Genomic DNA, 12,295 nt, shown 5'->3' on the forward strand with positions numbered 1-12,295 from the left:
CAGTTTATATTTCTTGACAGAATTATTTTCTTAATTTCATTTTCAGTTTGCTCATTGCTACTATGTAGTATTAGGCCTCATGGCTGGCTTAACATCAGCACAACCATGATAAGCAACTTTCCACCTTCTTCCCTCTTGCCCCTCCCTATCTCATGTTAATCACCTTCCAACCCCCTACCCCTTGCTTTCTGAGAAAAACCGGAATTTGTGCAAAACACTTTCTTATGCAAAATGACCACCCAACCCCCTTCCTCTAATTCAAACCTTTTTGAGTCTGTATGGGGGCAGGAGCTGATCCGATTCAGTCTCCCCTCTATGCTGGTGGAATAAAGCTTCTTGGCTGAATAGTGCATGGCTCAAGTATCTCTCCCTTTTCTCCATCTTGCTGAACCTAACATTTATTGGCACCCAATGTGGGGCTGGGGTATTTGACTCCCAGACACCCCAGCCACCCTGGCCACCACGAACCTGGTGAGGCACTCTTTTGCTCTTCCCCACCCCTGCCTCCCCTCAAACCCTCTCTTCTCTTCTCCTCTTCTCTCTCTCTTATCTACCTCTCATCTCTCTCATCCTCCCATGAGTAGATGGCATAACTGATGGCAACTGCAGGCCATTGGCCGAGGCTACACCTCGGTACAGGATTGCTCACCCCAGTAATCAGCTCCCAAATGGGTAGAGATGTCTCTCTCTTCTGCTCTGCCTCTCCTATCCTGTCCTGAGACTCCAGCCAGCCGCTTTTCGCCACCATACTCCATCGCAATTCCTGCATCCAACATCGGCCACTGATCTCTGCTTAGGTGAGTGAATTCTTGTTTCCCTCTCACAATGAGACCCTGTTCAGAGATAGTCCAGGACGGTGCTCAAAACCCTGGTGCCAGGGTGGAGGCTCTCCTCTCGGCCACACTGGTGGCTAGGCACCTCCACACTTAGGGACATCTAGTGTCATTGGTGTCGGAGGCCGGCTCCGACGAGATCGAAAGTAACCCGAAAGTAGAAGACCGCTGAGAAATAAAGACAAAGAAAAGCAGGGATCGAGGGGGCTAAGAGCAGGGATGCTGCTCACTAGCAAGTTTATTCAGGTTACAATCTTATTTATATCCTACTGGCTGAAGTCTACGTGAAGGAATGTAACAAACAAGCTTTTTTAAAAACAATACAGATGGCCTTGGAATTTCCTTGTTCCCTGCTCTCACGTCAATGGCTCATAAACATCTGAGGAACATGACGTTTATAGCAAATACCAGATCTAATCTTAAGATATTTTCCCAGGCAAGAAACACGCATACTCTGACCTGTGCATGACCCTTAGCAAGGACACCATTATTCCAGATCTCCTTACATACTTACAGGACATACAAGAAGGACCCTTTTCAAGGCCCTCTTTAGCACCCCGCAAGCTAGTCAGGCCTGCACAGGTCCCCACAATTCCCCCTTTTTTATTTTAAAAATGCATATAATCTTTGTCTTTTTCTTGGTATAATTGTAATTTTTTAACAGCAACAAATAATTTCATAAAATGTGTCAAGACAATTTTACAGCCAGTGATGAGAGCAAGAGATATAAGGATTACACCAAGAGCCAATATTTCTAAGTATATCAGATGAGTGCTTAACTGTTGCAAAATTGGGAACTGCATTTTGAGATTTTGAATAAAATGTTGAGCTTCCTTAGCGATATCGATATCAAGTCCAGGATTATCAAGCATTGCTTTAATTTCTAAATGCAGCTTCCGTAAATCTAACGAAGTGTTAGTATCATGCCAAATGCCATTTAAATGATTTTGGATTTGGGTCCAATTATACACAGTGGAGTTATATTTATAGGGGGTTACACAAATGTATTTGAAAGAACTATGGCAACGCAAGGAAACTCGCGTCTCAAGACTAACTACCTCTTTTCCTATAATTTGTACCACATCATACAATGCATTAACGCGTTGTTCAATTTTTTTATCCCAATCTTCTTGGGTAGCTAAAGCATGACTAACATTATAGGATAATTCATTAACAAAATCAGCGGTTTGAATACTTGTAGACAAAGAGACAGCAGAAGCGGTAGCAGTAGCAATTAAAGTAACTAAAGCAGTAATACCAGCAATAAGCAAACCCACAAATCTCTTCCTACGGCTCAATTGGTTTTGTACTTTTTTCAAAAGAGCCAACGCACGGTTATCATACCATTCTTCAGATATGTTAACAGGCAGAAATACAAACGAGGGTTGGACGGTAATTAGTACATCCTGTTGGGTATTATTAATACAATTAGTGAGATTACAGTTAAAGCAGGAGATATTGAAAATACCGGTGCTATTATCCTTAGAAATATTCAATGTTCCCACAACCAAGGCATAGGGGTTAGGTACACAAGCATATATAGAAACATTTCATGAAGAAATTAAGCCACTAATATAATGAACAGTCGGGCTCACAGTAACATTGGTTTTATGAATAGTGACATAATCAAGGCTGGCAACCAATTTCCAAAGGTCGGGCTGCCAAGTCCGATTATTTCCAGTCCAAAGTCCAGCAACCATCTTTGTTGGCATACAAGGTTTGTCCATAAATTCAGCCCGATCACAAATCACATTATTACAAACTGTGACATTAGCATAACATGTTCTCCAATTTATACCATAATTATTGTTAGGGACCTTAGGAGTACACGGAGGATATCGCTGAGGCGGGGGCCCAGGTCCTTTCAGTGTACAGTTAAATTGAGGGTATACAAGTTCCATGACCCAATGATTGCCAGGTTTTGTATAGTCAGTTCCATCCAATTCAGTAACACGTCTCACCGGCACACAGTGAACAGAGTCATTTCTTCGAGTAAAACAAATGGGGAGATGTTTACTCAGTCCTGAAAAGGTAAAGTTAAAGGCGGTTGTTGGCCATATATGGGCTGCAGACTGCAACCCCATCACCTGAGTGTTGTTGGTATATATTGGAACACGATCATCCTCCCAGGTGACCGGATGCAGCAAAGGTGGGTTAGGGACATAAGCCCAATAGTTGTCTCCCGACACTGGCACAAAAGGAAAAAAGATGATCCAAAATATGGAGCAGAGGTGCGCCAGGGAATGCAGTGTGAGGGTCTTCCGATCAAACTCATTCCTGCGCCAGGCGTTATCGTCAGCCTCATCATTTTCCTGCATAGTCGAGCCACCCGACTTTTGGGCATGGCGGACACACCGCTCCGGTAACCAGCGAGGGCTATCAGCGTCTGTGGGAAAAACACAAACATAACCTCTCCCCCACATTAATACTGGATCAGGTCCATGGACGGTCCCAGTAAGAGGGTCCCTCCATGTGACTAGAGGATGAGAGGTGGCTTTTGGATTCCAAAATTTTTCTGCTGCAGAGCGTCCTTCTGCATCAGGTTGTAAAAAATTTAGAATATAGATAGCATGAGCAAGAGGAGAATGGGGAGACTTGTAGTCCAACTCCCCCTTTTTTATTTTATAAATCTGATTTTTGAGTGTCAAATGTGCACGTTCAACAATTCCTTGTCCCTGAGGGTTATACGGGATGCCCGTTTTAAGGGCGATATGAAACTGGGAGCAAAACCGTGAAAAAGATCGGCTAGTGTAGGCAGGACCATTGTCAGTTTTAAGATGTTTTGGTATGCCCATAACCGCAAAACAGGACAACAAATGAGCTTGGGCAGCTCGACTATTTTCAGATGTGGCACAGGTAGCCCATAGAAAATGGGAATAGGTATCAATAGTGACATGGACATATTTGAGCCTGTTGAATTCAGGCATATGGGTAACATCCATTTGCCACAAATCATTAGGACGAAGACCTCGGGGGTTTACCCCATAATGGGGGGCCGGCAAGAGGGCAGAACATCGTGCACAATTCCTGACAATAGCGCGGGCTGCTTCTTGGGAGAGTTTAAATTGCAAACGAAGAGCTCGCGCTGACTGATGGTGTAACAGATGGGATTGTTGTGCCTCTTCAACAGCAGTAAGGAAAGCGTAAGACTGACGGGTGAGGAGGTCAGCAGTGTGATTTCCTGCACTAAGAGGTCCGGGTAAATTAGAATGTCCACGAAGGTGTCCTATGTAGCACCCATGATGTCTTTGGTGCAAAAGATCTTGAATTTGTGTAAAGAGAGCAAAAATTGTATCATTTCCCTTTTTAATCATGGGAACACATTCAAGGAATTGAAGAGCGTGTACTACATATTGGCTGTCAGAATATAAGTTAAAAGGATCAGAGCACATTATAAAAACCTTTAGGACAGCATATAATTCTGTTTGCTGGGCTGAGGTGAAAGTAGTAGGCCAGGTGTAACATTGGCCATCGATGACGGCGGCAGCTAAACCATTAGAAGAGCCATCAGTAAACACCATGAGAGCATCAGTCAGGGGTTGAGATTGAACAATCTTGGGAATTATAAAGGGAGTACGTTGCATGAATTGGAGAAGTGGCAAATGATGACAAATCTGGCCAGAATAATTAGCAAAGGCTAGTGGAAAGTCCTCAGTGGTATTAAGGAGCCAAGTTAATTGATCTGCAGTATAAGGAATGGTGATAGAATGAGGTTCTGCACCAAGATACAAAATACTGGTTTTACGCCCTTAGCGAATTCGAAGAGCCACTAATGAGAAGTATGAGGCGAGGGCGCGTGAGGGGGTCATTTGGCCATGGATCCAATATAGGATTCCATTTTGATATAAGACCCCAGTAGGGGTATGGGGAGTAGCAAGAATAAGAAGGCTCCAAGGTAAGGAGTAATCACAGTACTTCAAACGAGCATTAGAAATAGCTTGTTCAACAGTTTGTAAAGCCAGCTTCCCTTGAGGAGTCAACTGGCGGGGAGAATTAGGATCCAAGGGACCCTGTAAAATTTCAAACAGAGGTTTTAATTGATGTGTAGTAATTTGTAAAGAAGGCCGAATCCAATTAATATCACCTAGGAGTTTTTGGAAATCATTTAGGGTTTTTAAATGGTCTTGACGTATTTGAATTTTTTGTGGTTTAAATTCCTTTGGGTAAAGGGTGAATCCTAAATAAGTAAAAGGTTCATGTTGTTGAACTTTATTTGTAGCAATAATTAATCCAAATTTGGCTAAAGCTTGATTTAATTTCCCGAATACAGTCATTAAGTGATAATGAGAACTATGAGCCAATAAAATGTCATCCATATAATGGATCATATAAATTTCAGGGAATTTTTGGCGGATAGGTTCCAAGGCCATGGCAACAAACTTTTGGCATAAAGTAGGACTATTAGCCATGCCTTGAGGAAGCACCTTCCATTGATATCGTTTCATGGGTTCCTTAAGATTGATGGACGGGACACTAAACGCAAAACGTTTTTTGTCCTTAGGATGTAATTTTATAGTATAAAAACAATCTTTTAAGTCAATGATAAGTTTGTAAGTGTCTTGTGGAATGGCCATAGGAGACGGCAATCCGGGTTGTAAGGCTCCCATGGTATGCATGGTTTCATTTACCTTTCTCAAATCTTGCAGTAGTCGCCATTGTCCTGATTTCTTTTTGATTACAAAAATAGGAGAATTCCAAGGAGAAGTGGAAGGTTCAATATGATCAGCGAGCAACTGTTCCTGTACCAGTTGTTGAGCCGCTGACAATTTCTCATGAGTTAAGGGCCATTGATCCACCCACACAGGGTCGTTGGATCTCCACATTATGGGATCAGCGTGCGGGACAGGACTGGATATGGCCCCTAGAAAAAAGGGTCCTCAGACCCAGGGCCTCCAATATAAAGGTTTATAGAACTCATAATATCTCGCCCCCATAAGTTAACTGGGAGTCCTTTCACTACATAAGGTTGGAATGTTCCTGATTGGCCCTGGGAGTTCGCCCATTCTAATAATGCAGCACTCTGCAAGGGCGTCTGAGTTTGGCCGATCCCCTGTAGGGAAGTGAAAGTTTCTTGCAAAGGCCAATTTTTGGGCCAATGTTCGTAAGCTATAACCGAAACATCAGCTCCTGTGTCCAATAATCCCTTAAATTTGATTGATAAGTAAGGACAATTCAGGCCTCTGACTCTTTATAGATTGTACCCAATATGTATCAGAGGATCCGAAACCATGATTTTCCCGGGACTGAGTTGAAATGGCTGGAAGATTTAAATCATGATAAGGTAGAACAAGTAATTGGGCTATTCGTGTGCCAGCAGGCAAATCAATAATCTTTTCTCGTGTTGAGGCCATAATTTTAATTTCTCCAGTGTAATCAGAATCAATAACACCAGGGTAGATGGTCAATCCCTTTAGAGTAACACTACTGCGGCCTAATAATAATCCCCAGGTTTGTGACGGTAAAGGTCCATAAGTATCAGTATTCAACAGTTGTATACCCATTTCAGGAGTTAAGACAACATGTCGAGAATTGGGGAGGTCCAGTCCTGCGCTTCCAGGGGTTGCTCTAGCGAGGGAGAGGATTGTTCGTCGGGAGGAGGTTGGAAAGCCCCGTACACTTTTTTCGGGGCCCGGGGCTGGCCCCTTTGGCAGTTTCCCTGCTTCTCAATGGGTTGCCCATCGATATCAGTTTTAGATCTACATTCACTGGCCCAATGATAGCCTCGTCTACATTTAGGGCAAATCTGAGTTGGAGGCGGTTTATTAGCAGGCCCACCTGGGGGAACATTTTTAGGGCATTGTCTGACATGATGTCCCATTTGCCCGCATTGAAAACAACTCCCTGGTGGCCCTGCAACCCTTCTTTTTCCTTGGACGTTATTTCCTTTTCTTCTCCCCTTCTGTTGTCGCGCAAGAAATTCCTGTAATGGTACCCCTTTCATGGCTGCTGCTAGAGATAACCCTTGGACATATCCAGTGCCAATATCGGCACAAAGTTTAACCATATCATTAATGGTAGCCTTTGATTTCCATGGTCGGATAGCCGACTGACAGACGCTATTAGCATTTTCAAAGGCAAGTTGTCTAACCAAAATAGTCCCAGCATCGGGATCAGGCACAAGGCGAGTAGCAGCTTGGAGGAGACGGGCCACGAAATCCTGGAAAGGTTCGTCTGGCCCTTGTGGTATCTTAGAAAGTTCCTCTTTCCTAACTCCTGTTTTAGGAAGTTTTTTCCAGGCCTGAAGAGAAAGATTGCGAATCTGATCATAAACTAGAGGCTGGAAGTCCAGCTGATTTCTTAATTCTGCATACATTCCTGACCCAGTGAGCATCTCAAAGGTAATAGCAACATTGTTTCTTCTATTATCCTCATGCTGCTGTGCGCATAATTCTGAATATTCAGATTTCCATAGAAGAAAATCTCCCCCAGAGAGGCATGCTCTACAGATGCTCTTCCAGTCAGCAGGAGGCAAGGCATAAGCAGCAACAGAATCTAACACAGCATCAGTAAATGGGGCAGTGGGTCCGTATTGGGCGCATGCCATTTTTAATTCCTTCAGTTGTTTATAAGGAAGGGGTTCATGAATACGGCATATGTTGCCATGTTGATCTCTTTGTTCTACCACAGGAAAAGCACCTAATGGAGGGCGATACCCCTCTAGGTTTTCTCCTTCTTTAATTGCAGCTCGAAGAGCCAGTTGTAAGGGAGAAATAACATCATCTAATGTAGAAAGCCGAGGGGAAGTCCTGAGGGTACGGATCTCATTCCCTTGGCTATCCAAAGCCGGAGCCACTAATGGAATTCTAGTTAACAAGCGAGGCTCGGATCTTTCAGTTTCGGTTGGCTCTTTTTTTAGTCCCTTAACACACTCAGCAATTGCCTGAATCTCTTGCCGTAAATCTTTAAGAAAATTGATAGTACCTCCGCCTTCCATGGCCGCAAAAATTCCCTCATCATGATGGTAACGGGCAGCCTGTTCTTCAAGATCTTCCCATTCCCGAGGAGAAAGTTGCTCCTCACCCTTAGGAGCCGAAGCTTCTAGATCAGTAAGCACTGGCTCCTGAAGGGGAACATCATGTAAAGCTTCTAAAAATTCTTGATAGGTTTGAGTCTGGCATATTTTATGTAAGGCTTCCTTAGGGGGGTCCTCCGACATGTCAGGGAGTAGAGGAGCAGAAGGCTGCATGGGCTCCTCATACCCTGGCGGCCCTCCGCCAGACAGGGGAGGGGGCATTCCAGGCGGCGGGGGTAATGGACACGATGGAGGGGCCAAGTCAGCGGAAGAGTGGGAGCGTCTGATAGAGCTCCGCGCAGCACGCCTCCATCTGTCTGCCTCACTTTCAGTAACTAAACAATCTTTAATTAGAGACCATAATGCAAAAGCATCAATTGGAACAGCTTCCGGCCCATGAGCCTGATAATGCCCTTGGATACGTTCACCAACTTTCCTCCAAGTTTCAATATTAATTGTACCAGAGTCAGGAAACCAGGGGCAAACTTGTTTTATAAAAGTAATGAATTTAGACAGTTGCTTAACTTCAACTTTGACATCTCTCAAGCTAAGAGAACTATGCAAAACTTGGATAAATAACTCAGAGCTACTAGATTGCCCCATAATGAAAATCCCCCGATTGCAATCACAATACCGAAACCACAAGCTGAAATTAATCGTGCGCACTTACCTCCCTAGTGGTTTGGGCGGTCCTCAGTATTTTCAGGTCCCTGTTCGGGCGCCACTTGTCGGAGGCCGGCTCCGACGAGATCGAAAGTAACCCGAAAGTAGAAGACTGCTGAGAAATAAAGACAAAGAAAAGCGGGGATCGAGGGGGCTAAGAGCAGGGATGCTGCTCACTAGCAAGTTTATTCAGGTTACAATCTTATTTATATCCTACTGGCTGAAGTCTACGTGAAGGAATGTAACAAACAAGCTTTTTCAAAAACAATACAGATGGCCTTGGTATTTCCTTGTTCCCTGCTCTCACGTCAATGGCTCATAAACATCTGAGGAACATGATGTTTATAGCAAATACCAGATCTAATCTTAAGATATTTTCCCAGGCAAGAAACACGCATACTCTGACCTGTGCATGACCCTTAGCAAGGACACCATTATTCCAGATCTCCTTACATACTTACAGGACATACAAGAAGGACCCTTTTCAAGGCCCTCTTTAGCACCCCGCAAGCTAGTCAGGCCTGCACAGGTCCCCACAATTGGTTTACCTCACTCTCAAGATCTGTGGCCTTGTGGGTGCACAGGATGCTTCAGATGGCAAGGGGGGTGCTGGCAGGGACAGGCAGCAAATGAGTGAACCAGGGAGAGGAGAGGATGGGACAGGGTAGGGTCTGTGTTTTTATACCAGAAGAGTGGCTGCCCTAATTTTTGCATCTGAATCACCAGGGAAATTTTGAGCACTGTCCCCAGCATTCAGAAACCATAAATACTAAGGAAACTGACCAGCTGTTGAGGATATCAGTGAGGGTGGGGAAAGGAGACAAGAAGAAAGATGACAGAAGCTTTCTAGTAAGGATCATCATTCTAAACCAGTCCAATGCCAATTGGAAAGAAAGGGTGGTATTTTCCTTTAAGGAATTCTAGAAATTTATTCATGCAATTGGCCTGGCCCCAAAAAGGAGAGGAAAGAAAGCATACTGTGTAATTGGACTAAATAAAGAGTCAAGCTTTTTGGGTTGTGGGGCAGTTGCAAGATCACAAAAGACTTGAAATAAGAAGGATGCAGGGAAGGTGGAATGTGTCTAGCAGGGTCTTGGAAATTTCCTGTAAATGAATTTATAACCAATCCTGGTCAAGGGACACAAGGGCACAAAGTGAGTAGTAAACCATTTCTGCTACTCTCTGCCACCTTCTGTCAACTCACAGCACAAAGCCTCCCAATAATGAAAGACCAAGGCAGATGTCCCCACCCTCCAAAGGCCATGAGTAGCAAGGGCCATCCTCCACGCCAGGCCCAGTGGTGGCTGGGTGTGTGCTGTCTGATACCTCCTTGAGTCTCATGCTACCCCTCAGAAGTATTCATTTTTATCCCTCATTTTACAAGTGAGATCAAATTATTCTCCCAGGCCATTTACTGACCAGCTGGCAGAGCCAGAACCTTAAACTACATCGATCTGACTCCCAGAGCCTGCTGATTCCACTACGTCTTCCAGTCTTTTCTTTCCATCCCACAGTATGACTAGAGCTTTCCCCACCTACTCTGACCCCATGCAAGAGGGCTGTCTGCTGTGACCTCCCGGAGGACAGTGCCGACTCACTTCAGCTGGCATCCGGGGCAGCCCTGGAGAGAGTCAGGACAGAAGGGGGAGTAGGAACTGCTCTTCTGTTAAATGCAACTTGGACTTGCTTGAAAGCAAAAAAAAAAAAAAATTTGAGAAAGAACCACAAGTTGTTCAGTGTAATCTGTAAAATGAAGTTAGATGGTTGTCAATAAATTCATATTATACATAATACCAGATATATACGTATATGTATATGTACATCATGTACATGCATGTGTATGTATATACCTGTATGCTTATATATGGATATAGATATAAATATAGATGTATACGTTGGGTTATTAAACTTTCTAGTGTGTCTCTTATTCTTCATTGTATTAGTCCGTTTCTGTTGCTTGTAACAAAATACCTGAAACTGGGTGATTTATAAAGAAAATAAAATTTATTGCTTACAGTTTCTGAGGCTAGGGAGTCCAAAGTCCAGGGAACACAGCTGGTGAAGATCTTGGTGGTGGTGACAGTGATGGCACGGGTATCCCATGTGAAAATGGTGGAGCAGAGAGAGCAGAGGGACAGACTCTCCTCCTCTTTTAAGCCCTCAGAGCCACACCCCTGACCACTATTTTTAATCCATTCACTACTGCATGGTCCTACAGTCTAATCACTTCTTCAAAGCTCCATCTTTTAACCACCATAATAGGATTTCCCACTTTTTTAACAGTCACAATGGGGGCTAAGTTTCTAGTACATAAAACTTAGGGACAAAAGTCAAGCTTCAATGAGTTTTGGGGGGACAAATTCAATCCACTACATTCTGCCCCTGATCCCCCAAAATGCATGTCCTTTTCCCATGCAAATACATTCATTTCATCCCCAAAGTCTTAACTTGTTTCAACTCAAAAGTCCAAAGTTCAAAGTCCCACCTTGCAATCAATATGTTATCTACTTCCAAGATACAAGGGTGGGACAAGCATAGGGTCCATATTCCCATTCCAAAAGGGAGAAATAGGCAAAAAGAAAGGTGTAACAGGTCCCAGACAAGTCCAAAACCCAGCAGGGCAGGCATTAAATCTCATGCTGGCAAATCAGGTACCTTTACTCCATGTTTGATGTCCTCTGCATGCTGGTGTGGGGGCTGGATCTCCAAGTCCTCAGGCAGCTCTGCTCCTATGCCTTTCCTGGTCTCAGGCCACACTTCTGCTCTCCCAGGCTGGTGTTCCACTCTGGTAGCTCCACAGGTCTGGGGGTCTCCATGGTGGTCCCGCTCTCATGGCTCCTCTAGAAATGGCACTGTTGGGGTTTCTCTGCTGTAACTCTGACCCCACATTTCCTCTCAGCACGGCTCTAGCCAAAGCAGTGTGGTGACTCCACCCCTGTGATAGATCTTCTCCTGGGCTCCCAGAATTTTCTATACATGCTTTGAAATCAGGGTGGGGGCTCCCAAGCCTTCCCAGCTCTGGCATTCTGTGAGTCTGCAGACCTAACACCATGTGTACTCTACCAAGGCTTCCAGCCGGTATTTTTCAAAACTGCGCATCCAGCCACGCCTGGGACCAATTTAGTCACAGCTGAGGCAGTCAAAGCAGCTGGGGTGCTGGTGTGGGGAGCAGCTTCTGGAGGTGGTCCTGGGCAGCAAGCCCTGGAGGATGCCTCAGGTCTGTTCCCCAAGACCATTCTGTCTCTCTAGGACTGAAATGGAAGGGTTGACAACAGAGGCTTTGGCAATGCCTTCAGGGCCTTTTTCTCCTCTTGATATTCCCTTTCTCTTGCACTAATCTTCTTAGCTAAGAGTCGCTGGGCTGCACCATTCCATGCTCTGTGCTTCTTTACCACATGGCCAGGCTGAAAATTTTCTATATCTTTACACTCTGCTTCTCTTTCAAATTCTGGCTTTATGGCATGCCTTTGCTGCCATAACTCAGAGTAGGCTGTTAAAGTGGGCAGTTAAAAGCCATGCAACTTCCTTAATGCTCTGCTGCTTAGAAATTTCTTCCACCAAATCCTTTGGTTCACAACTCTTTTAAGTTCCAACTTCCACAAAGTCCTAGGGCATGTACTCAATGCAGCCAAGTTCCTTGCCAGTTCACAGCAAGTGTGATCTTTGCCCAAGTTTCCAAAAAACTCCTTATTTCTCTCTGAGACCTACATTACAGTCCATGTTTCTATTAGCGTTGTTTGCCACCACATAACCCATCTCTAAGATATTCCAAACTTTCCCTTATCTT

General features: G+C 44.4%; 1 long non-coding RNA gene across 1 annotated transcript; it reads right to left on the bottom strand.

Annotated features, from left to right (window-relative positions):
* Nucleotides 1–1,031: 1,031 nt before the first annotated feature.
* Nucleotides 1,032–8,751, bottom strand: LOC134380696 (uncharacterized). Its single transcript, XR_010023905.1, has 2 exons — nt 8,516–8,751; nt 1,032–3,219 (listed from the first exon to the last, which is right to left on the bottom strand). It is a non-coding gene; the product is annotated as an uncharacterized LOC134380696 (long non-coding RNA).
* Between the last annotated feature and the right edge of the window lie 3,544 nt (nt 8,752–12,295).

This window comes from Cynocephalus volans, chromosome 6 (genome assembly GCF_027409185.1).
Source record: "Cynocephalus volans isolate mCynVol1 chromosome 6, mCynVol1.pri, whole genome shotgun sequence".
NCBI lineage: Eukaryota > Metazoa > Chordata > Mammalia > Dermoptera > Cynocephalidae > Cynocephalus > Cynocephalus volans.